Source organism: Globicephala melas, chromosome 7, assembly GCF_963455315.2.
Source record: "Globicephala melas chromosome 7, mGloMel1.2, whole genome shotgun sequence".
NCBI classification, from domain to species: Eukaryota; Metazoa; Chordata; class Mammalia; order Artiodactyla; family Delphinidae; genus Globicephala; species Globicephala melas.
The window spans coordinates 53,600,408-53,627,458 of record NC_083320.1 but is presented as its reverse complement, the minus strand read 5'-3'; the positions used below and the strand labels follow the sequence as shown (position 1 = coordinate 53,627,458).

The following is a 27,051-nucleotide window of genomic DNA, read 5'->3' as shown; positions in this document are numbered from 1 at the left end:
CTTTAATTGCACATTTACATTTCTTTGAAGGAAATTCAGACTTAATATGTGAAGGATATTCTATTTGGCTGAGAACGTTCCTGTGTTTGTGCTCAGAGTGTCCAGTAACTAACCGTTTTGATTTCTTCGTCATATTAGTTTCCCAGATCCATCTCATCATTTGGGTATGACACCCCAGGCAGTGTATCACTGAAGGATTATTTCTTCAGAGGCTGAAGTCCCTTGACCTTCATTATTACCCTGTGTTAACCTGTCCTTGTTTTACTGATTACCTGGAAACCATTCTCAAAATGTACAAAGTTGTTGAGTGTATGCTTGTCTTTATAGCATTTGTTAAAACATTAGAATAGTTTACAGTGTTTGCTTATATGATTACTCAAAAATTTTAATGCACACGTATAAGAGGTAGAAAAATATCATATTTTTATATTTTAATATCTTGAACAGCAATGACACTAGTGAGATCTAGGAAAAAAATGCAACGTCTTCTATGTCTTCTATCATAATATGTAGATAGACTGCTACAGACCTACTCTTTCTTAAAATATTTGGTTTACATCCAAATCTTGAACTTAACGTGGCCACTGGATCACTTTTAAGAGATTTTCAAGATGTTGTTTGTAATTTCACATGAACTTGATATGATGAGGGTTTAAAACTTTGATCATCTCTAAGATTTTTACCATATCTACATGCCATCTGTACTATTATTTACTGTATACATGTATATACATATGTTCATAAAACTCGATTCTCATTATTTTTCTAATGTATACTAAAATAAATGTGTAATTTTAAACTTTAAAAATGTTTTTTCATAATGTATTTAAAATAATCTTGGATAGCATATTTGATCAGTGTACCACATTTTGTGAGTCACTGGTCTAGTTGAAAGAGTTTTGAACTCTTGAATAGAGGCCTGGATTGTGCATAAACATTACCATTTTCTAACTTTGATCACTGAGCAAGTCAATGGACCTCCCTGAGTCTGAACCTTATAAAGCTGTGAGGATTGAAGAACTAATGACATAGAGATCTTTGCACATGCAATGTACTTAAATGTTAGTTTCCATCCCTTTAAGGGAATTCAACTGATTAAAGACAATGTTTACCCAAGTTAAGATAGTGTGATATGAGTCCAAATACCTTCTTCTCTGTGTAATTCTTATCCACAAGATAAGCAACAAAATACTGATAAAAGACCCAGGAGCTACTTCAGAGAGGCCAGGCTATTAATAAAACCAGGTGAGGAGGCAGATCCCCATTGTAAATGCTTTGTAACACAATTATTCATCACATTCTGTGAGCAACCGTACTTTTCTTTTCAAGGTTGCAAGAACAGAGGCCCACTAAAAAGCTCACATCAATGGGGAATGGGGCTATTCTAGGTATTCAGAGGTCTCATGGAATACAAGGACACCTAAAGGCATTCAGCTAGGTCTCATGTCACCTAGAACTGGAAAACCAACTTCAGTCTTTCAGAGGCTTTGTGGTCTCTTCTCTGTCTCATGTCTGCTCCTTTGGGTTTCTTTTTCTCATTGCCATTTCCTCTGCTCACTCATCTTTCTCATGACTCCAAATTGGCAGTAAGAGGAATCTATCTGGTCAAGCTTATATATTTCCATGAAGCCAGAGGTCTTTGGCTAACCAATGGATCAGCTCTTCTGAAAATCCACTTCAGGAACAATGAGCTGTGAGGGGAGGAGAAATGTATTTCATTTATTCAGTCAGGAATATATAAATTCCTTCCACTACCCAACCCTCCCACCCAAGGTATTAACAACATTTTGCTAGGGGCTGGTCATGGGCATACTGAAAAGACCTAGAGGGGAGCATGATTTTAAGATTGGTGTTTTTATATGATACATCACATGTCTGAAAAATATCCTGTCAGTACATCATACTTTACTCTTTTTAAGGATGTTACCCCAGATTGTTTTGGCTCTCAAGTTAAATCAATAATCCTTTCCTGGGCCAAGTCACATTCATACCTTAAAATTTAAAAGAAAAAAATGTTTTTCAGAGAAATCGTATTTGTGAATCAGACTCCTCTATCTGGAGAAACACACCCTCACAAGACTTTTCTAAAGTGGGAACTAAGTAAATAGTATGAATACATACTATGATGGCTCCCTGGCTTTGACAAATGTTATAATGAAATATTTTATTTCTTAAGCAATGAATCAGTAGTTGTTCTTCTCTCCCCACCCCCGCCACGAAATGTGGATATCCCATCATGCAGATAGAGGCTAATAACACTCAATACTGTTACTGAACTCAGGTCCGGCTGCTCACTGCTCAAAAATCAATACCCAAGAGGCAAGTGTTGGTAGAAATGGAAACCACTGCTTTTAATCAGAAAGCCAGCAATCTGGGGAGAAGGTGGACTCAGTGTCCCCAAAAACTAACTCCAGAGATTCTGCTCGGCCATGAAGGTTTTTGAAGGGAAAAGGGCAGTAATCTCAATCATTGAGATAAGGGGTCAGAGCTGTCGCCATCCCCTACTGCATACAGGCTTGTCAACCTTTTGTGATCTTTCTTTAGTTGCTATCTTGTTCACACAGTTTGTTTGGAGATTGCTGAAGGGGAAGCTAGGGAAGAGATATGGTCATCTGTTAATTACTTATTCTTCACTGCTACTTCTTTGATCTATGGAAAGAACCAACAGGTTAGGCAAGGTATTGTGTGATCAAAAGATTTGAAAGGTGAGCTTGGGCAGGAGATGAGTAGAGCATGGGGGTGCTGGTTTAAGGTTAGTTTCAATATAGATTTGCTAAAGTGACAAGACAAAGGGGCCTCCTGCAGAGAGCTCTTTCCCACAAAGAGCTCTTTCCTGCCAAAAGCTGCTTACAAATACCCACTTGTCAGAATATCATTCCATTTCTATGGGATTATGGGTGAAGGTCCATCTTCTGTAATTTCTTCTTGCCGACATAGGATACCGTATTCTTAAGAGTCAGAATATATCGATATGGGTCTGTAGCATCTCTTTTTGACAGTTTTAGTTGCCCATTTACATATATGGGTAGAACAAGTTAAAATTATTTTGATGTCCACAAAGATAGACTATTATGAGCAATAGTATTAATCCCATTCTCGCAAGGCCAGTTCTTGGAATTGTGCTAGCCGTAGATTCAGTACTGCTTAAGATGGAAGAGATTATGTCATGGATGCAGTCTGGTCATCATGCAGCTTTTTCCCTTTGGTGGCAGTTATAGTATGTAAAACAACTCAGGAATGTGCATCAGACACTGAGTCTGTGACTCTATTGTCCTAATTATTAACTGCTTGAGTCTTCGTTTTGTGACTCAGGGAGGCCTGGAAGACTTTGGTTTTTCTACAAACAAGAGGCAGGGCACATGCAGGGTTCTGCTCAGTTCTAATACCATCAGTTAAAGAAGTGAATGTTCATATTTTCAGTATTATTTTATATATACTGAGTGAATTCAATGCAAAATAAGTAACTTCCTCATGCAAAATTTTGCTAGACTCTTGACATGAAGATATGGGTCTCAAACTCTAGCATGCCTAAGAATCAACTTAAAGATTCCTATCCACAAGGTCTGAGAGAGCACCAAGAAAACTTTTAATAAAGTTTTGCACCCAGATTTTATGGGTGCAAGTGGTCTGAGAACCACACTTTGAGAAACATTTTCGAGGAAACGTGCATGAACGAGAAGAATCTAAACGAGTTCCTTTGGGCATGATCTGATTTCTGCTTTCTGCAAAGAGATCATCACACCATGTACTTTGTATTTGGGACACTCATGCACTAGCTGTACTTACTTAAGTCCCACTTACCTACTTTGAAATTATTATATAACAACTGATTGTTCAAAAACAGGGTTTCTTAGTGCCTAGGGAGAGAGCCTGGATCCTAATCTAGTTAAGTATAACCAGGTCAAGCTGGTGCACTGGGATTCTGGTGTTGGTTTTGTGTTAGTCCACAACCCTTTAACATATTCACTTCAGTGATGTGCCATGCTTTCAGAGTATGCTGTGAAGAAAGCAGCTTTGTTCCATTTTGAAACAGGTGTTTTGCCAAGGGAAACGTGTCTTTTGAAATCAGGTACATTTTCTTGGGTGTTAGAATACATCATTGTAGCAAATGATTATAAAAATGCTATGATAGTCTTTGGGGCTATTTTAAAATGTCATACCATATGATTTTTGAATCATAAAAACTTCCTAGTGATACCATAATATTGTATGACTGAAGTCCTTAAGATATTCTGAAGTCCACAGGGGTTTTTCGTGTCTCTATGGGAAAATGTGGGAAAACTGAAGGTATGTGATAGCATAAGACACTTTGGGTTGTTTATCATAAAGATCTCCTGGGTTTTAAATGGAATTTTTAAAATGATTGTTCCAACCTGAAAAAGAATTTAGACAACAACAAAGGCAAACTTATTTTCCAAAGTTAAACCTGTGCTTTTTACATCTAATGCTTCCTGCATGCTGGTTATAATTCTCCTTTATTCTCTACCTTTACATATAATGCTCATTTGGGGTCCTTAAAAAGCTTTTTTCTGCTTTAAATCTTCTCTTCTTAGCCATGGCCAAACTTGTCTTTGTGCTTTTTATTTCTCTAGACCGTGAAGAAAGTTAGATTCTGAACTTCTTTATTTTTCTTGATTTTCTCCTTGGAGATGTATGTTATCAGCCATACATTTTCGAATCAAAATTTCAGAAGTCTGTAATGATTTTAGATTTAACTCCTAATTGTTCCATATACTATTAAAGGAAATCACAATTTATTTTCTAAAACTAATTAGGTTTGTACGCCAAGTATGCTTTTCATGGTGTCCCGGCTCTGAAGTCTGTTCTTCTCCAGCCTCCAGTCTGAAATATTTCTACTTAGCCACACAGTTTCAGCCCAGAGCTCTTTCCTCTTGAAGTCTTTCCTGTGAATCGTTTGTCAACTTTGGTGTTCTGTGTCCTATTTTCCAATCTCTAGTCCTACAATTATCCTATGGTAACGTGATTGTTGACCTATCTCCACATTAGATAGTAGCTCATAGAAGGCAGGGAACTTACTTTGAAATCCACAGTGCCTAGTGCATTGCCTACTGCAGATAAAATGCCAAATAAATATATGAAAAAATGTATCTTTATGAATTAGACTCAAACCCATATGTTCTAATCCACATAAACATTTAAACTTTTATTTTGGACAAGAAACACCTCTCTTCAAATGTAAGAAGTCATAAATTTACCTGAGAAATGTGTTGCCAAACCACTTATTCAAATACAATTGCCTGTGGTATCGTAGAACACAGTTCCTCAACTATGGCACTATTGACAACTTGGGCTGGATAATTCTCTGTTATGGGCGACTGTCCTGTGCATCATGTTTAGTAGCATCTCTGGCCTCTACCCACTAGAAGCCAGTAGCACCCCTAACCCCAGTTGTGACAACTAAACATGTCTCTAGACGTGGCCAAATGTCCTCTGGAGGGCAAAATAACTCTTGGTGAGATATACCACCCCAGAATGTTAAGTTTACCAACTTCATAGATTTAAAATATTATTAGAAATATAATCCTATTAACTCTGCAAAATATTCACTTTTAAGTTGTAATTGCCCTTTTAAACTTCCAATTAGCTCACAATGTAAACAATGGCTCCTTAGCTTATATGACTGGTGTATGAGCCGGTATGGCTGGAAGTGTGTGGTTGGCTGGACATCTCTCTCTCTCCAGGAGGCCAGCTTGTGCTTCCTTACAGCATGAGAGTCTCAGGGTAGCCAGACTTTTTACAATTTCCCATGAGCAGGTGTTTCAAGAGACCTGGACAGAAGCTGCAAGATTTCTTAGGACCTAGCCTTAGAAGTACTGGAATGCCATTTTTGTTGCATTTTCTATAAAAGAATTCACTAAGTCCAGCCAGTTCAAGGGGGCGGGTAGAGAAAGAGAGGAATAGACACTACTTCTCTTGAGGAGAATGAAATATATTCACAGGGAGGGGAAGAAACTGATGGTGGCCATCTTGGAAACAAGCTACCAAATCCACCCAGGTTTGGACAAAATGCTCTCTCTTCTTTTCCATCCTTCCAGGATAGGTATTTCCACTCCTCACAGGTTTGTGTCAGCTCGATTTCTGGAAATGGGTAACAGAAGACAAATGCTCCATTCAGATTCCTAAGATATTCTTTCACTTTGGACAACAGCTCTTTCTTTTCCCTCTTTTTTTGACAATTAAAATTTGGGGTCCTACTATAAAGACATCCCACTTTGGGGGAGGCATGCTAAATTCATTTAAACAGTTTTGTTCTAATTCTTCTGAGATATCTTTCCAGAAATAACATTTGTCATCCTGGGGTAGAGGGAGGTGCACAGTAAGCTGATAGAAATTTTCCTCCTAGAAGAATTCAGTCATGAGTTTTGTCTTGTCATAAACATAGACCGTAAACAGGCATGGCTTTTGAGAGTGGTTTGGTGGGGAGAAGGTATGGAAGGAGAGGGGTCTAGGTATAAATTCCAGCTGCACCACTGTGAGGCCTAGGGTGAGTTCCTTAACTTCTCCGACCCTCATCATTTCCCTTCTCTGAGAAGTGAGTGAACTATGCCTATCTTGAAGGTTTTTATCAAGTATTGATTACTGGCTCACAGTCCTCCATGGGTTCCATGTTTTTGTACATCTTAGAGGCACTTACTGCCTTTGCTCCAGACTATCTTTTCAATAGCGAACAGATTTGGGGGACAGCAGCTCCCTCTGGGACAGAAGGCAGATTTCTTTCTTGACTGGGATAATAAGACAATGTTTATTTCCTGGGCAAAGGTCAGACAGGCTCACTGTCCATTATAAAGGATTCAGGTTTCCTAAGCTTGGAAGTGCAGTCAACTGCATTGCAGGAGTGAGGTGGCCATTTCCTGTCACACTGTGGGCATTCAGGCTTGAGGAGTTGATGCAAAGGCTGACACTCTGGCTAATGCTATTGCTATGATTAATAGAGTCCTCTGTTTCTTACCCAGGAGTCTGTGCTTTGAGGTTGGGTAGAGGCAGTGAGAGCAGCGGGCTTGAAGCTTCTCCTGCTCACTCTGCTTCCTTCTACTGTCTGTAGCACCTCCTAATCAGCCAGACCTAGAATGGGTGTTTCTTTCTCAGTCTTCCTCTCCTTGTGTTGATGGCATCTTCCTTATGCAAAACACCATGACTAGGATTACCAGTCTCACCTTACAAAAGGAGGAGATAAAGCAGTTTAGAGACCGTTTGCTCTATTTTTCTCCAAAAAAACTTGCTGAATTTTGGTGTCAAAAGCTGAATAGTAACACAATTTTTCCCTCTTTCCACTCCTATTTTATCAATTCTAAATCTCCCCTAGGCAAATTTTTGGCAGAATGGAAGCAAGACTAGGATAAGAAAATGCATAATAGAAAATCTCATGAATATTTTTTAAAAGTCCCCATTATTACTAGCTCTCAAGAATTACAATGGAAGGAGTCCCATCTCCCAGTAACAGAATCATTCAGTATATCGTGGTTAAGGTTGGTAGCACTCCCTTTGCTCAGCACTTTTTTTTTTTTTTTGGCAGTCGGCTATTTCAAATCCCACATTTCTACCCTATTAAAAACCTCAGTGTCTTCCATGCCAGATAAAGGAACTGAACTTACAGAAACTTATTGAGCATTACAAAGGCATTCCTGCATATATTTCTACATACATGCTCTCTACAGCCATATCTGAGAGCTGGAATATAAATCTTACCTAAATTCTCAATGGCATGGTCAGTTTCCTTAAGCACAGCTTAGATTGGTTGAAAAGCAGCTGAAAGAGAAAGGACACTTTCTAGCAATGTGATAAAGTATATTTTATTTCTATTTTGAGGAAGGTGTCACTTCAGATTTTCACCAGGATGAAGTTGGATTAATTCTCCCCATTTATGTGTAGTATTCAAACTATAACTCTTATCACCTGAGACTGAAAATTTCTTTATGGACTCCACACTGCATCCTTTTCCTGGATCTAAAGCAAATCAATTCATTTTTCAAAAGGTGGAAATAAGGGAGGTCAGTCAGTATGTCCATCAACAACACTGAATCACCTTCTCCCTTCCCTTCTCAGGTGCTTCCTGAAAGTCATTTGAGTAGTTATTATTGTTCTCAATCTATCTCAGTTCAAAATATTGATCATTTACTAGGCAATTAGCATGGGCTGAGCAATATGTGGAATATTAAATAAATACCTGGAGTTTATAACCTTGGTGTGTCAACTTGACACTTGAATGGAAAACAATATAAGGCAAAATAAAAACTGTGCCAAAATATATAGTAAACCAAAAGAAATGAAAACATATATACACACACACACACACACACACACACACAAATACTTCTATACAAATGTTCATAGCAGCTTTACTTGCATAACCCCAAGCCTGAGATAACCTATATTAGTTTCCTATTGCTGTGTAACACAGTACCCTAAAATTTAGTTACTTCAAACAACAAACATTTATTGTCTCACAGTTTCTGTGGATCAGGAATTTGGGAGCAGCTTAACTGGGTGGTTCTGTTTCTGGGTCACCCATGAGGTTGCAGTCAAGCTGTCAAGGGGTTACAGTCATCTGAAGTCTGGCCTGAAACTGGATTTGCTTCCAACATGGCTCACTTATTGCTGTTGACAGGAGACTGCAGTTTCTCATTACATGGGTCCATAGGGCTGCTCGAGTTTCCTCACAGCATGGCAGCTGGCTTCCCCCAGAGTAGGTGATCCAAGAAAGAGTAAGGAGAAAGTCCAAAATCCTTATATAACCTAGTTTCGAAAGTTGCAGGCCTTCACTTCTGCTTTATTCTATTCATTAGAAATGAGTCACTAAGTCCAGTCCACATGGCAAAGAGTGAAATTAGGCTCCACCTCTTGAAGGGAGCAGTATCAAAGAATTTGTGGATGTATTTTAAAATCATCACACAACCTAAGTGTCCATCAACAGGAGAATCCATAAAGAACTTGTATGTATATCATACAACGAAACACTGCTCAGCAATAAAAATAAATGAAGTTTTGATACATGCAACAACATGGGTGAATGTCAAAATAATTATGCTAAGTGAAAGAAGTCAGGCACAAAAGATGACATACCGTAGGATTTCATTTACATAAAATTCTAAAAACTGCATACTAAGCTATATATAGAGAAAGTAGATCAGCGGTTGCCTGGGGACTGGGTTTGGGGAGATGGAGTGGTGAAAGGAGGGAGGGAGGCATTTCCAAGGAGTGCAAAGAAACTTTATGAGATGATAGATATACTCATCTTGTTTATGGTAACAATTTTAGAGATGTGTAAATATGTCAAAACACATTAAATTGTAGGTTTTAAATGCGTGCAATTTATTGTATGTCAATTATACCTTAATAAAGCGAAAAAAATGTATAGTAAAGAAAAATTTTCATTCATATGCCAATTATATTTTCCATAACTTTACTTTTTAGCTCTGTCTCTTTAGTGACGAATATAACAAATAAGTCTGGAACTCTTATCCATTGCAAGATAGTTTTCAGCATGGTAGGAACTTATTAACCTCTTTTAACATAAGGTATTACTTTTAAGATTCTGTGTTCTTATTTGGTAAATCAACACATTTCAAGTTATTTTCATTTCAAAACTACTCCTTGAAGAATTTTTATAAAGCCAACAGTATCTATTTTGCTTTGTGTGTTTGTCCAAAATCAAACTAATTTCTTCCTCCACAAATATGCTTCTTTAGCTCAGTTTATTAAATCACCATTTACCCAGTACCATGACCTAGAAATATCTACTGCTTCTCCTTCATTGAAATCTTCTTCCCTAACCCATTTCTCACAATCTGTTTATTAATTCAACAAACATTCATTGAGCAACTACCACATGCCAGACTTTGTACTACTGTTAGGTATAGTGGTGGGCAATTGTACCTGATTCCTCCCCTTATGCATCTTCCATATTTTAGTGGAGGATACAGTCTGAGTCTGGTCAATTCTATACTGGAAATGCCTCTTGTGTCCTTTATGTCCTGTATTCCCACTGCTACTGATTCAGTTTACATACTCATCATCTCTTGCCTAAACTGATTTTCTAATTGGTCTCTGTCATTTTTCTCTCCTCAGACTAGTTTGTCCTCCATATGGCTGCCAAAATCTCCCTTCTGAAACTCAGTTCTGATTACGTTATTCTCTGATTCAAATAATTTTTGATGGATGCGTAGTACCAGCTGCATGAAATCTAAGTTCCTTCATTACTTGACTGCTACCAACTTACAGCCTCAATTTCACCAACTCAGTTCTCGAATTCATTCTAGCATACTGTACTACTCAAAGCTCCCCATCATGCTGTGTGTGCCCACATCTGCTTGCACACTTTGCTTCTGCTTGGAAATGACTTCTGACCTCTCCTTCACCCAGTAAATTCCAGTGCATCCTTCAAGACACTGTTCACACGAAACTCCTTTCTCAAGAACATCTATTTGTAAGCAGAAATCTACAGTTTCTCAAACTACCACAACATCTGTATATTCTTATAATTTAGCACTTATCAAGGCATAGTGTAACTCAGTAATGAGAAAGAAAAAAGCAGCCCTGTCTCCCAGCTAGGCCATGGTGTTTTCCTGCTGAACATAACCTTTTCAGAGAATACCTAAATAATTTGAGGTTATTTTGTGGCTAATCCACTGAATGCGTTGCAACAAAAACAAGAATCTTCCATAAACACATCTGAGCACAGACAAAAACAATACTGTGCTAACCACAAAAATGGCCACATCTCCCTCTTTCCCAGCTAATGTGAGTTGCTGCTGCTTCTTAACCAGTTATACGTTTAACCGCATTCCATTACTCTCTCCCTCCTAAAGAGCATTAAGATATCCACCCACAGAACTGCTTCCACTTTCTGGTGGCACCTAATCCAGAGCAAACCTCTGCTTCCTTGAACCTTCCCCCAAATTATTAACATGGCCAATATCCTATAACAAGTCTCCCCAACACCCTCTGAGGCTCCCCTTTGCTACATATGATGTGAGATTGAGGTGTCCCTTGCTGCAGTAAATAATACACCCAATTTTGTTTAAATGCAGGTATATTCCTGGTAGTGTTTTGCTGTTGGGCAGCAAAGCGTTTACATATTTGATCTTTCTACTAGACTATGAAGAGCTTAGAGATCTGGGACTTTTATCTATCTATCTATCTATCTATCTAGGCATCCCCTGTACAAAGTATAGTGCCTGTCTAGATACTGAGTACATGTTTATAGGATAAATGAATGAATGTGTATTTTATGATTGAAGGCACACATTTTAATAGAAGAAGCTGCTTTAACAGAACATATTATTTCTCATCAAAGTACTCTGCCAGTCTGCTACTGACTGAGCTTGCTTTTACATGTGAAGGTGCTCCTGTGGTTTTGATGTTATTGCCTTTGGTCAGTTCCCACCATCAGCAGAGCTTATGTCTTTGTTTTGAAGTGACGATGGCTTGTATTCTACTTCCACAGTCCCTCACGATCCTTACCATTCCCAGCATGCACAGCTACATAGCCCACTAGGTGTGAGGATGCTGTTATCCCAACCATACATTACTGGAAAGAAGTCACAGTAGGAAAGCAGATTAGGACACTTTAAAGTGTGGGGAAAGAGAAGCTATGAAAAACTAGAAAGAAAATTGATTTCTAACTACAGTTAGCTCTCATACCTGTTTTGACTTCATAGATGATTCAAGGTATAGTATAGTTGTCCTCTCTTTCTAGGATTTCTTTCTATCTGTAGATTTCCAGAGCCCTCTCAACCTTAATCTTACGGATCTTCCTATTTTGTGCTTTAGTAACATATTTTTCCAAGTGGAATAAAAAGTGCTAGTTCTATTTGAGGCACTTACCTCATTTTTGTCCCATATAGCAGAGTGGTTAAAAACTCAGGTTTCTGCATCAGAAAGATATGGATTGGAATCCAGGATCACCAACTTCCTGAATATGTGATTTTCATGTCACTTAACCTTTCTCAATCTTAATTTTCTCATCTATAAAATAGGGATATTAATAGTAAATAACCTGTAGAGTTGTGGTGAAAATGAAATGAGATAGCATATAAAAACCTTCCCTGGCACATAAATCTTCAGCTCAAAAATTATAGCTGTTATTAATGTAATTAGCTCATTATTTTTCATTAGCAGAAATTGCATTTATAAATCCAAGGTAGAATTTGGATACTCTATGCCATACAATATTTATTATATAATACACTATTATTTTATATATTATTGATATATATTATGAATATTAAAGAACATAAAGTAAAATATAACAGTTTATGTTTCAGGATTTGCTCAAACTTGTTATGTCAGTAAAAAAAACTTTGCAAAACTGATTTGTGTATATTATAGCTTGCCTGAAATAAACTCCTAAATATAGAAAAATAAACTCTTCATAATACCGATCACAGTGGGAAGTTTAGTGATTGGACTGGATGACTTTCAAGGTTCCCTGTTGTCAGAAAGAGAACAGCGGATGTGATAAACAGCAGGACAGACTAAACCAAGTAGGAAAAAAAGCAGAAACTAGACTGGTCCTTGGGAAGGATAAGCATTGTTATCATATCAAGCTGCAGATGACAAAAGGAAGTTCAGTTAAACTGGAAGTGTTGGTGAGAATGATGACAGGTAATTGGTTGGTTTAAGCAGGCAGACAGTAGCTGAGAATTCAAGAAAGAGTTGGAACACAGCAGAGCAACTGGGTGAAATATATAAATAAGATATATTACTGTTGTCAGGGAGGAAGAAATTTTCCTCTACCTTTCTAGGTTCTTCCAGATGGATGAAGAATTAAACTGACATGAGACAGATTAACAGGAAAAAAACAAACAAAAGTTTAATAACATGTATATATGGGAGAGACCCAGGAAAACTGAGAAAATTGCCAACATGACCAAAGCCCTCACCTTAAAGACCATCTTCAGCTAAAGACAAAAAATGTTGGGATAGTGGTTTGAGACTTCAGCAGTGAGGAAGGTAATTCACATGGAGATGGAAAAGTAAATGTTTGGTAAACAAATGTTGTCTATGCCATACAGAGACAATGGGACACAGAATGAGCCTTGTCAAGTTTTTCTCCCAACCACATCTAGTCCGTATCTTTCGTAGCTCTCTCTGATGATAGCTCTATGCCTGGAAGAGGCTCTTTATCTAAATTCTTTTAGTCAGTTAAGGGGGAGGTAACAAGAAAAACGTCCTGCGTCTTCCATTTTTTAAAAATAATCAGTCTAAATTAATCCTCATGCCAGAGAGATACATTTCAATGTGGCAAATTTTGCTCCCCTACACTATTATTAGTAGCTAATATTAATGAGTTATTTTTATGTCCCAAGGGTTGTTCTGAGTTGCACTTGTTAGCTCATTTAATCCTTAAAACACCCAATATAGTGGATACTATTAATGGGCACTCTTATGAGGAAATGGAGCTAACGTGGATAATGGTGGAACTTGATTCCATACAAAGGTATTATTTGTCACTTCTCTTCAGGTTGCAGTTTCTTTCAGGTATTTTTAATCTCTGACACTGTATTGTTTATGTCTAAAAGATCAATTTGGATCATTTTAATAACTTTTGTGTCTTTCCTTAACATACTTATGTTTTCTCCACACTAGTGAACAAATGGAATATAGTTGTGATAGTTATTTTTATGTTTATGCTTAGTAATTCTATTATTTGTATCATTTCTCGTTCCATTGTGATTGATTTAATGATTTTCTATTTATTAAGGATCCTATTTCTGCTTCTCTGAATGCAGGTGATTTTTGATTGTATGACAGACACTGAAAATTTTACTTTGTTGGCTGCTGAATATTCATGTACTTAAAAATATTCTTGAACTTTATTCTGGGACATAGATCAATTTTTAATAGATAAACTTTGTAACAGTTTAATCTTGAGACTTGTTTTTAACCTTTTTTATGTGGAAACAGATTAGCCTTTCGTCTAGGGCTAATTTTGCCCACTAGTGGATCAGTGCCCTGCTGAGTACTTCACCTGATGCCCCGTGCATTATGCCATTTGTCTCCTCTGCCTGGAGGAGACACCAACATGCCTGGTGCAAGGTCCAATGACTGAGTCTACTTGCTCCCTTCAGGTGGTTCTTCCCAGGGCATTAGGTAGCTTCCTCATAGATATACAATGATCAGGACTCAGGTGAAGATTTGGTGTCAGTGGGGAGCTCTCTTTAACTGCAGTTCTCTCTATCTCTGATGCTCTGCTAAAACTCTAGCTTCCTTGGCCTCTGTGAGCCCCCAGTTTTGTGTTTCCAACTCAGGAGAATGCTGGGTTCTGCCTGGCTTCTTCCTCTCTACACTGTATCCTGGAAACCTTCTCTAGGCAGTAAGCCACAACAATCTTAGAATTTACTCCGTTTTTTTTTTTTTTTTTTTCTTTTGGAATCACGGTCCTGTGGTGCCTGCTGTCCAATGTATGAAAACTATTGTTTCTTTTTTTGTAGTTATTCCTATTTCTTAGTTGTTGGAGGCAAGAGGACAATTCTAATCTATGGTATTTCATCTTGGCCAGAAGCAGAAGTCCCCAAGCATCTTTTTTACAAAGTTCCCAGAAGCTACAGGCTGGGTAAGCACATGATTTGTGTCCCTAAACAAAACACACATAAGTTTAATCAACTGTTTCATGACCACATATCATTCTACCTGGACTCAGTCAACTCCTCAATTTAAGGCCTATTGCCTGCCATATCCCATTTTCACGTACAAATTTATGTATTAGCCATGGCTTTTTCAGTTGAAAGTAAAAGAAATTCTACTCAAACTAGTTAAGGAAAAAAATCCTTTTAGCTTATTTAGCGAAAAGTCCACAGAACAGAAGTAATTTTAGGCATGATAAGATAGGGCATTTCAATGATATTATGAATGTTCTGTATTTCTAGTTCTTGGAAATTTTCTCTCAAATGACTCTCAAAGGCAGGCAGGATTGCTGTCAGCACTAGAAGACTTACATTGTGGTTGTTAACTACTTCACAACATATATTTTGTGAGTTTAAAACCCCTCAAAGAAAGATGTCTTTTCTGATAGCACTTACGGAAAAGCCTTCACGTTGGGATGGATTAGCCAGGTTTGGGCCACATGGTCATTTCTGATCCAATCACTCTGTCCTGGGGCAAGAGTTTTTTTCATTGGCCAGGACTAGTCATGTGCTCTCCTGAACCATATGAAATGGGTTATCCATAGGAAAGTGGGGTTCTATTATCAGAAGAAAGGGATGAGTCCCTCTGCAAGATAAGGATGCACATATTAGAGCTGGGGTATAAAACAGGAGCTTCATTTCAGGAATGATGCAGAAACCCAATGCCGTATCTAATACACAAAATAGAGAAGATTTATTTCAAGGTGAATGTGTCAGCTGAGCTACTGAATTAATGCCTAAATCCCTTGAACTAAGAACAGATTGGTCAAAGAATCTTGTGTTTGGTGAAGTCTACTAATTGAGGTCAGGTAACCTCATCTATGAAAAGAAGATACTATCACAGCAGGGATAACACATTGGTACCTTTAATACTGAAAGTCTATAATTCTGTTACAACAAAATACAGAAGTAGTGCTTTCATTAGCAAAACATTCCTGGCAAATAAACTCTCATAGGTGAAATGTTGTTACTGATGTGCAAATTAGAGAAAGACATCACTCCTGAGTATCTTGCCACACAAGTTTACTAACATCAAATTGTTTAGATTATTAAAAATAATTTTCAACATTAAAATGAGATAGAAATCTTACTCTTAGGAATGGGCTTAATAATTGTATTCCTTGTTATTCAACCAACAGAACTTTCTGATCAAATATAGTTTGTTTCTTTAAAAACTCCAAGAAATTTGTAGTGACTGCTTGATGTATTTGTTAGTAAGAGGATTCTGAGGCTGTGTTTGGACTAAGCTGGAAAGAGTAACTCTTCCACTGTGAACCTGTGTTCCAGTATTAGCTCTTGTGAGTATTAACATGACTTATGTTCTGAATCAAGAAGGAGTAACTACATCTGGCCTGGTTTCAACTGGTTTTCTTGGCCTTGGGTAAATCATACAGTCACCTAAGTTTCTATTTCTACAAAGGAAAAAGGCTTATAACACATATCCCACAGAGATTGACTAATGATTAAATAATATGTTGTTTAGGGATATACACATATATTATGATACAAAACTATTTTTTTAATCAAGGGGAAAATTAACTTTGTGATAGTAATCATCTTTAGGGAGGGGGGAGTGAGGATAATGACAGAGGGGAGGGCCTCACAGTTAGATGCAAAACTATTAATAATTAAATAGTTCTTAAATTGGGTGGAGGGCTTGAGTGTTTATTTCCTTCATAATTTATTACCCTTCATAACTTATGTAAGTAATACAATTACACATACCTTTTAAATGTATCAAGTACTGAATAAAACACAAAATAATAATGAAATAAATTACTTTGGAAAAAACACTCCAACACTTTGAATAAAGGGCATTCAGAAGAGCAACAGGATTCCATTCAGTTTCTCAACCCTATATATCTGCATTCTAAATAAGACCCTTTTCAAGTTTAATACATACTAAAGAGGTTGTACAAGGTGTCATGGGAATAGTTCACATAAGCTGACTCTGACTCTCTTGTGGACACGATTTATTTAAAACACAAAATGTACATATGTCTGTATCCTCAAGTATAGGGATATAGAAGCCATAGCAAGCATAGGATTCCTACACTTACTGTTTCTGCTTTCTTACCACTCCATTCTATCTTCTTGGATTTGATTCTTTATCACTCCATTAAGTAGCTCATATCAAGATCACAAACAATTTCCATCTTGCCAAGTTCAATGGTTGGTTCTCTGATTTCATAGTATTGGACCTCTCGGCAGCTCTTACCACAGATGAACACCACTTCTTTCTGGAAAGACTCTGTTCTTAAGAGTTTTTCTTCCATCTCAATTGTTGCTATTTCTGAATGTCTTTTGCTGGCCTGGCTTCTTCTCCACTTGATTTCAAAAAGTTGAATGACTTAGGCCTTGTCCTCAGTTCTCTTCTTTTTCTATAGTTTTTCACTAGGTGATCTCAAAATTTGCTGGTTATCCTAAATCTCTGTCTCTAACTGGGGCCTCTCTCATCAGCTCCAAACTTGTGTATCCAACTGCTAAACTGACATATTCCCTCAGGCATTGGACAACCTCTAAAAGGCCACTCATCCACCAGATTTTCCCCTCAGAAAATGCTACATCCACACTGCCAGCATCTCAGGCCACAAACGTCTCTGATTCATTGTTTTCTTTCACACCTCACAACCTATCCTTTATCAAGTATTGTAAGCTCTATCTGCAAAATACATTCCAAACAGGATCACTTCTCATCAATTCCAGTGAAATAATTGTGGTCTAATCTTCCATCATATCTCACTTGGATCCTGCCTGCCCCACACAGCAGCCAGAGTTAACTTTTTAAAGGATAAATCTGATTATACCAAATCTCTACTGGCTTCCCACTGGAATGACAGTAAATTTCAAGTGCCTAGCCATGGCCAAAAAGGCCTCCCTGCTAGCTCTTAGACCTAATCTCACACCACTCTTCCTCTTTCCCTCAGTCTCCAACCACCATGGCCTTTTCTATACCCCATAAATTCACAAGACTCTATTCCTTCTTGGGGTTTCTGCATTTGCTCTTCTCTTTGTTTGGAATGTCTCCCCACTCTCCATCCCATTCAACACTGTCAAATGGTTTCTTCTTTGCTTTTTCAAGTCTAAACTCAAATGCCAACTCTTTTTTTTTTTTTTTTGCGATACGCGGGCCTCTCACTGTTGTGGCCTCTCCCGTAGCAGAGCACAGGCTCCGGACACGCAGGCTCAGCGGCCATGGCTCACGGGCCCAGCCGCTCCGCGGCATGTGGGATCTTCCTGGACCGGGGCACGAACCCGTATCCCCTGCATCGGCAGGCGGACTCTCAACCACTGCTCCACCAGGGAAGCCCTCAAATGCCAACTATTTAGAGAGGACTTCCCTGAGGAGCTGGGGAAAGTAGAACTTCCTCTCTTCCCCACAACCAGTCGTTTTCTAAGTCATTGTGCTGTTTAATTTTCTTCATTGCACTTAAAACTATTTGAAGTGATCTTATTTATTTGTTTCCCTATATGCTTATTTTCTACGTGTCTCCTCATTATTATGTCAACTACATGAACACACAGACTCTGACTGCCTGGTTTTTTGCCTTATTCCCAGTGAACTGAGTAGTGCCCAGCATACAGTAGGTGATCAATAAATGCTTATTGAATCAATTATTGGTTGTTGAATGAATAAATGAGTAACTAGATTAAAGTCACACAGGCCTTGTCTGTTATGCAGACCCAGATTACATTATGTATTATATAACTTGATAAAATAGCCTCAGTGTGATTTTTTTTAAATAAACACAGGGTGCATGCATATTTTTTTTCACATGGAACAGGTAGGTTACACCAGAATTCTACCAGTCTTAGTGCCATGCACTTTTTTTCCCAAAATTAATACACAGAAATCTTTTGCATTTCTTTACACTAACAATGAAATATCAGAAAGAGAAATCAATGAAACAATCCCATTTACCAACGCATCAAAAAGAATAAAATACCTAGGAATAAACCTACCTAAGGAGGCAAAAGACCTGTACTCAGAAAGCTATAAGATACTGATGAAAGAAATAAAAGATGACATAAACAGATGGAGAGATATACCAAGTTCTTGAATTGGAAGAATCAATATTTTGAAAATGAAAATGACTATACTACCCAAAGCAGTCTACAGATTCACTTTTGCATGCTCTTTAATCTCACTTTGATGAGATTTCCTACAAGATACTTAAGCCTAAACAAAAAGAAGGAATTCTGCTTCCAGCCAGATTTATCCTGTTTGAAAAAACCAAAAAAAAAAAAGAAGAAATGAAAGAAAAACAATATATAAAAAACAATTTTCAGTTTTCAAGATGTTGAACATCAGGCATTGAAAGTCAGTGATCCCTGAGACAGAAAACAAAGGAGGTCCAGCCTATGACTACCCAGTTTACCGCCCTGAGAATGTCTAGGCTGGGGCATAGGCAGGCAGAATCTGGCAGACTCCCTAAGTAATGCCAGATTACTCCCTAGAAATATTCTGGCTTATCTGTTTAATAACTGGGTTGTGCTGAAGATTTAATGGGAGTAACCTACTTACTAGATAAAGTGTGTCTTTTTCTTCTCTGTTTTTGTAAGAAGGTCCCTGTTTCTGACCTTGGACAGAGGGGCTGGGTACAGGGAAGGGTGGAATGTTTTATCAATGAGGAAAGTAATACCCCCATACCTAACCCTAGTTAAGCAGGGGTTTATACTTCTAAACTATGGACCCCTCCTGAGAGCAGTTGGGTTGGCATAGTTAGAAAGAGCCGAAGAGTTGAAGGTAAAATAATAAAAAGTTTTGCTCTCATAACATTTTTGGACAAATCCTTTTTGGTCTGGTTATTCTACCCAAGGCAACTGGGTATTTCTGCAGAGGCTTCTGTGGATCGGGTGGTGAAAGGGGCCAGGGAAGTGGAAAAGGAAACAGAAATTTTGTGTTTTCCTAGAGATATAATGTAACATGTATGGACTTGCTCTCTCCAGGAGGGTAGCCTCATGGCAGGAATTTACCAAGCTAATCTAATTTTGCCATGTAATTCTCAGATTTAAACACATCACCTCTCTTCAGACCCTCCAAAGAAACCTAGGATTTACAGCTTTTTCTGTCTGAGGGATTTGGAGTATTTTCTGACCTAAATTCCTGGTCTATAGGAGATTACTTTGACAATTTATTAAACTTAGGATTTGTGTGTCTAAAAATCCACAAGACTTCAAGGCGCTAACAAATTCTCAGGGGCCTCTTAACTGTGGGGTGCCAAGTGCTTTGCTAACAGAGCCAGCAGATGTACAAATCTTACATTAAAATCCTGTCATAGAAACACATTACAATCCTGTCATAGAAACGCAGTAAAGGACCAGGTGAAATTAAGTGAGACATCAGCTATATATACTTAAATAGATTACACCGATGGAATCAACAAAAGCATTTTGTCTTTAAATGTTTAGAATTTTGCCTGTGTAGGCATAAACCAAAAGAGTCTGTCAACGTGGCTTGTCTTCAGAGCTCTAGTAAACAAATGAAGCTCAGGTGAGTGAGATAGGTATCAAAAGACTTGGGTATCATTTCGTTATTTTTTTTTAATATATATATATATTTATTTATTTATTGGGCTGTGCCGGGTCTAAGTTGCAGCATTTGAGATCTTTAGTTGTGGCATGCGGGATCTTTTAGTTGAGGCATGCGGGATCTTATGGTTGCGGCATGCTGGCTCTTAGTTGCAGCATGCAGGATCTATTTCCCTGACCAGGAATGGAACCCGGGCCCCCTGCATTGGGAGCATGGAGTCTTAACCACTGGACCACCAGGGAAGTTCCTATCATTTCGTTTTAAAATCTTGTTACTTTAAAAATATTTACTTAGGGCTTCCCTGGTGGCACAGTGGTTGAGAGTCCGCCTGCCGATACAGTGGACACGGGTTCGTGCCCCAGTCCGGGAAGATCCCACATGCCGCGGGGTGGCTGGGCCTGTGAGCCATGGCCGCTGAGCCTGTGCATTTGGAGCCTGTGCTCTGCAACGGGAGAGGCCACAAGAGTGAGAGGCCCGCATACCGCAGGAAAAAAAAATATATATATATACATATATATATATATATTTACTTAGGAAGTCAAAGATCAATAATACATGCAGTTGGTTGAAATATCAAAAAGTATCATTAAGCTTAAAATGAAAAATAAGACCCTGACCAACATTCATTTCTTGCTACTCAAATACAATCTTTTGACTTTTTTAGCTGTTTCTTCTATTCTTTTTTATTTATTTATTTATTTTTGCAGTACACGGGCCTCCTACCGCTGTGGCCTCTCCCGTTGCGGAGCACAGGCTCCGGAAGCACAGGCCCAGCAGCCATGGCTCACGGGCCCAGCCGCTCCGCGGCACGCGGGATCCTCCCAGACCGGGGCACAAACCCGCGTCCCCTGCATCGGCAGGCGGACTCTCAACCACTGCGCCACCAGGGAAGCCCTGATTCTTTCTTGTTTTCTGCATACATTGTTTTCTTATTTTTTGAGGATTCTAATTACAGGTTTTCTTTTCTTTTCTTTTTGTTTTCTGCATACTGTTTTCTTTATACAATTTTAAAAAATGTTTTATTTTAATTTTTTTTTTTTTTTTACTTTAGAGATGTCTTAACTGTCTGGTAATCCATTAATGTATATTCCTATTTAAGAGTGAAGAATTACAAAATCGGATTAAAAGATTCTAAAAATGTGGGCATTATCTTCTGGCAGGTTTTATCAAACAACCCAATCAAAAAATGGGCAGAAGATCTACATAGACATTTCTCCAAAGAAGACATACAAATGACCAGAAAGCACATGAAAAGATGCTCAACATCACTAATTATTAGAGAAATGCAAATCAAAACTTCAGTGATATATTGCCTCACACTGGCCAGAATGACCATCATCAAAAAGTCAACAAACAAACAAAAAAGTCAACAAACAATAAATGCTGGTGAGAGTGTGGAGAAAAAGGAATCCTCCTACACTGGTGGTGGGAATGTATAATAAATTGGTACAACCACGATGGAGAACATTATGGAGGTTCCTTAAAAAACTAAAAATAGAACTACCATATGACCCAGCAATCCCACTACTGGGAATATATCTGGAGAAAAGCATAATTCTAAAAGATACATGCACCCCAATGTTCATTGCAGCACTATTTACAATAGCCAAGACATTGAAGCAACCTAAATGTCCACTGACAGAGGAATGGATAAAGAAGATGTGGTACATATATACAATGGAATATTACTCAGCCATGAAAAATTGACATAATGCTGTTTGCAGCAACATGGATGGACCTACAGATTGTCATACTAAGTGAAGTCAGACAGAGAAAGATAAATATCATATGATATCACTTATATGTGGAATCTAAAAAAATGATACAAATGTACTTATTTACGAAACAGAAACAGACTCACAGACTTCAAAAACAAACTTATGGTTACCAAAAGGGAAAGGTGGGGGAGAGGGATAAATTGGGAGTTTGGGATTAACATAGTCACACTACTATATATAAAACAGATAATCAATGAAGACCTACTGTATAGCACAGAGAACTCTATTTAATACTCTGTAATAACCTATATGGAAAAGAATCTGAAAAAGAATGGATGGATGTATATGTATAACTTAAGCACCTTGCTGTACACTTGAAAATAATACAACATTGTAAATCAACTATATTCCAATATAAAATAAAAATTCAACAACAACAACAAAAAAGAAAGTGATGATAAAGTAGTAGAAAGAACAAAGCAAAGGAAAAAAAAAGGAGAAAGCAGAAATGCTGGGTTGATGCAACTCTCATGCTGAAGTTATAAAGGAAGCAAAACGAATTTTGGGTAGAGAATAAAGATAGGTCATCATTTCCTGGATATGTGTTTAGGCCATATTTTGAATACAGACAGGTTTGATTAAGGTTAATTTCTTTTATAAAATGCTTCTGTCATCTACCCAGAAATGGACAGTAAGGAAATTTATAATTATATTTGCTGGTCTATCCAAGGGGCATACATATGAATGATGGCCAACTGGGGAACTGTGAACTAAATCACAATTTATTTGTAATAGAGAAGGGAAATATATTCTTTGAAAGAAAGGGGTGAATATTTTCAGTGCTCTGGAAAGAGTTCTAATTAATTTATAGAGTTAAAAGGCCGCTCTGACTCAGCCTCATAATTTGAGTAATAAAACTCTTCTAATGGCTTTACAACGGATTTATAAAATAAATAAACGAACTTAATCAAGCCACAGTGCTTGGCCAATACAATGTTTCTGTGTCAGCAATTTACTCTATCAATTGAGAGATTTAGCCATGAATTTGGGTGGCTACATGCCTCATGTTCCATGAATATATTAGCTGGACCTTCATAAATGCATTCTCTATAGTAAATTAAGAAGGCATATACTTCAATCAGCAATCAGCTGAAATTTTAAAAATTCTGTTTTTTTAATATTGAATAATTTCTTGAAGTTCCACAGAGATATATATTAAATTATTTTAAAAAGAATCTCTAGGATATTACATTTAAAGGAGTTAATGTTTCACCATTTACTATCATTTCAGTTGACTAGAAGAAATATACAGAACAGTCTATTTATTAGATATTTTATGTATCTGTGGCTTTAACTAGGAAATACAAAGTCAGAACTGGTTATTGATTTATAATTTACATTTAAAAATGATAGATTAGAAAGATAATTTTTTGTTTATGTTCTATAGTTGTTTCCTTGAAGAAATAGACCCAGACTGTGCAAGGGGGCTGTCTACTGTGAAGGAGAGGTAGTAAGGAAACACTCCTGCCCATCAGGCTCCTCTGGGGCTGACTTAATCTATATGCACCTGACATTCATTCAATAAGTAAAAAGTTGGTTATACATTATTATAGAGTCATGGACTCCTTTGAGACTCTGATAGACATAACAGACTTTCCACCTACTATAATGCACATACACACATAGTGTATATATTTTCTGAAGGTCAGCTCTGAAGCCCAGAATCTTTGGATCAGACTAAGTTTTTTCATGTACAAAACCAAGGAATGGATATTTCCTCTAGAATACATGCTGAAATGAACAGGTAAAACAAGACCAAAGAGGACACATAATGTATCAATTTAACTTGGGAAGTCACTTATCTAAAAATTTGAAGAATTTTATTCACAAGAGAATTCCCTTTAATAAAAAGAGCTTAAAAGGAGAAAAAAAAACCCTACATTTATTAGGTGGTTGGGACATTTTCGTCCATTGAGTCAAGGGAAAATGCGAAGTGGTAGAACCAACCAAGTACCCCTCTTATCTTAGAGGTTTTCAGCTTGTGGGAGTAGAAGACTTGGAGGATGGTGACAAGACTGTGTGGAGATTTTGGGGTTGGGACTTGAGAGTAGGAGAGATTATTTGGTGAAAGTCTGTAATCCATGTGGAAGCTACTGAGAGGGAAGCAAAGGGGAGAGAGAATCTGTTTACTGTGTGCATAAAGAAGGCACTACCTGTAAATTTTATATAACAACTTCAAATAAATTTGTCAATGTTTAATAATGCTAAAAATGCAAATGCTCTACAGCTTAGCATAGCTACTCCTACAGAAACTCTTGTACACATACGCAGAGAAATGTTTAGAGCAACATTGTCAATAGCAGCAAAAAAGTGAAAATATAAATGTCCATCAATATAAGAGTGGATAAATAAGTTGTGAAATGGTCACAAAACGGAACACTACACACCAGTTAAAATTAGTAAAACAGAGCTATATATATTAACATGACAAAATCTGAAAACATAGTACTGAGCAAAAGAAAGCCACTTAATATTATACATACAAACACACATATTAAGTTTAAAATATGCACAACCATGTCATTAGGGATATTTAAGTATGTAGCAAAAGAACAAAGAGATTCATGGGAACAATCAACACCAAATTCATGAAAGGGGTTACTTCTGGGAGGGAGGGAAGGGTATTCCATTAGTGATGAGTACACAGGTAGCTTCAATTCTATTAGTACTTTTTTCCTAAGATGGGTAGTGGGTACAGTTGTGTTTGTCGTATTAGTCTTTGTTCCTTTATGTATGCATTACTTATTTTGTAAGGAAAATTAAAGGTAAGCAGCACCTATAAGATTGAATGAGAATTAAAATGTAAAAAAAAAAAAAAAAAAGAATTCCTTGATGAAACTTTTACCAGCTTTGTGGAGTAAATTAACATAGGTCCCCATAACATAATGCATAAAAATGTTAGATAAAAGGTATTTTTAAAATTTTGTGAATATATAATCAAGCTCAAAGTAAAGAAAAGGAAATCTTTAAGTGCCAGGCATGAAGATAAAAAAATCAAAGTTGCAGCAGTGAGCAAAGGTTGAAGTCAAACTGGAGCTGTCAGCTGGGATTCTAATACTCTGTTGGAATAGAAGTGGCTTCAGTCCTGAGAACATAGAGAAAATGTAACTGAGACTACTGGATAAAGCTTGGACCTTGGATGAACTGCCTCATTTGTTAAAAGGGGATCAAACTCTGCCCACTGACTGAGGGGAAATAGTGAAGATGTTTCTATTTTTCTAGGACCTCAAGTAGAAAAGAAAAGGCATACATGAGAAATTATAATTCTAAGCTTGCACCACACCCAGACATGGGATATAAATTTGTAATACTTCATGGTTCAGGAACTCACAAGCTGAGAAATACCATAAAATAATATTTAGGATCTTTGAAACCTGTTGGATTTCAGGAGGAACAAGTACAAAACTATTCTGTAAGACACTTTCATGACAAAAGAAACTCCAAAATAATAATAATAACAATAATTCCTCTGGAAATTAGCTCACAATAAGAAATACACATCACAAAAAAATGAGTGAACATCAACAAATGCAACAGACAAGATAACTAGTATCCTGAGAACTGCAGATAATAGAACAATCTAAAAAAATTAAAATAGGATTATTCAAATTGTGTAAAGAGATTAAAAGAAAAGGAATTGGAACTATCATGAACAAGGATACCATGAAAAAGAAAAGAGATCAAAATTTTTAAAAAGAACTAATTAGGACATCTAGAAATTAAAAGCGTAGCTATACAAATGGAAAACTCAAAACACAGAATAAAATAGCAGATTAGACACAAGTGAAGAGATAATAGCAATTTGGAGATGAAGAACAAGGAAATTGTTCAAATACAGCACAGAGGGAGAAAAATATTAAATGGAAAGTAAGGTAAATAGAGAAGAGAATTTTAAAAGTACAACATATATTGAATATTAAAAATTTTCCTGAAGTGATAAAAAACATGAATTCTCAAGATTAAAGATACCCACATTGTGAGTTAAACAGAACAAAGTCACTCAAACACATTGTAAAACTATAGAATGTAAACAGAAAATTAAGCTGAGAGAAAACACAGATTATAAAGAGATGAAAATTTGACAGGCAGCAGGTTCTGATCAGCAAAGATGGTAGAAGATGAAACAATATTTTCAAAGTTCTGAGGAGAACTTTCTGTCAGCCTAGAATTCTATACTCAGCTAAACTATCATTCAAGAGAAATAAATACATAGATAGAAAATATATTTCAAGAAGAAAGAAATTAAACTCCAAAAGAAGGAGTGGAATAAAGAAGCAATGGTTAGCAAATACAGTGGTAAGTCTAAAGGATCTTCAACTGGAAATCAATAATAAAAGGAATAATTCAGACTAAAATAACAACAAAATGGAGGGGCAGTTGTCAGTGAGACAGTATTCCAAAGTCCTTGTACTGTTTGGAAGAAAGACAGAGATTTTGAAAGAAAGAAGCAGCAGCAAAGAAAACATGATTAACAGAAAAAATAAGATAGTAGAAATAAGTTCAAATGTATCTGTTAATGTAGTAACTGTATAACATATGTTTAAGAAGCTAGAGTTCCTTATTTAGTTTTAAAGTGTATGCTCTTATAAGAGATATGTCTAAGGCAAAATAAAACATGGAAGTTAAAAGTAAGCAGATGGAAAAAGATACATCAAATAAATATCAATTAACACACTAAGCAGACTTTAAGATAAAAATTTGGGGGGGGGAAAGAGGGTTATTAGTTTTTTTAAAATAATTTTATCTATTTGGTTGTACAATAAAGGTTTACAACGTGATGATTTAATATACATATACATTGTGAAATGATTACCACAAACAAGTTAATTAACAGATTTATCACCTCATATAGTTTCCATTTTGTGTGTGTGTGTGTGTGTGGTGAGAATACTTAAGATCAACAAAAGAAGTTTACTCTTTAATGATAAAAGGAACATTTTCTCAAGTTATAAGATGCCTAAGACTGTATGTATCTAGGAATGCCAGTCCACTTTGGTATAATTTTCACAGATTTAATGAAGATTTAGTATGTTGAATTACTTTTTATTTCCTGACTATTTATTTGAAGGAAACATTGCATCTTGGTTGCTTTTCC

General features: G+C 37.0%; 1 long non-coding RNA gene across 1 annotated transcript in view; it reads right to left on the bottom strand.

Moving 5' to 3' along the window:
* Positions 1–314: 314 nt before the first annotated feature.
* LOC132597565 (uncharacterized) overlaps positions 315–27,051 on the bottom strand; it is a 49,589-nt gene continuing 22,852 nt past the window's right edge. Inside the window, exons 3-8 of the long non-coding RNA XR_009564464.2 lie at positions 15,042–15,231; positions 11,845–11,985; positions 7,708–7,767; positions 6,971–7,175; positions 5,959–6,099; positions 315–1,691 (exon numbers count right to left, since the gene is read on the bottom strand). This is a non-coding gene — a long non-coding RNA (uncharacterized lncRNA). The remainder of the gene's footprint in view (positions 1,692–5,958; positions 6,100–6,970; positions 7,176–7,707; positions 7,768–11,844; positions 11,986–15,041; positions 15,232–27,051) is intronic.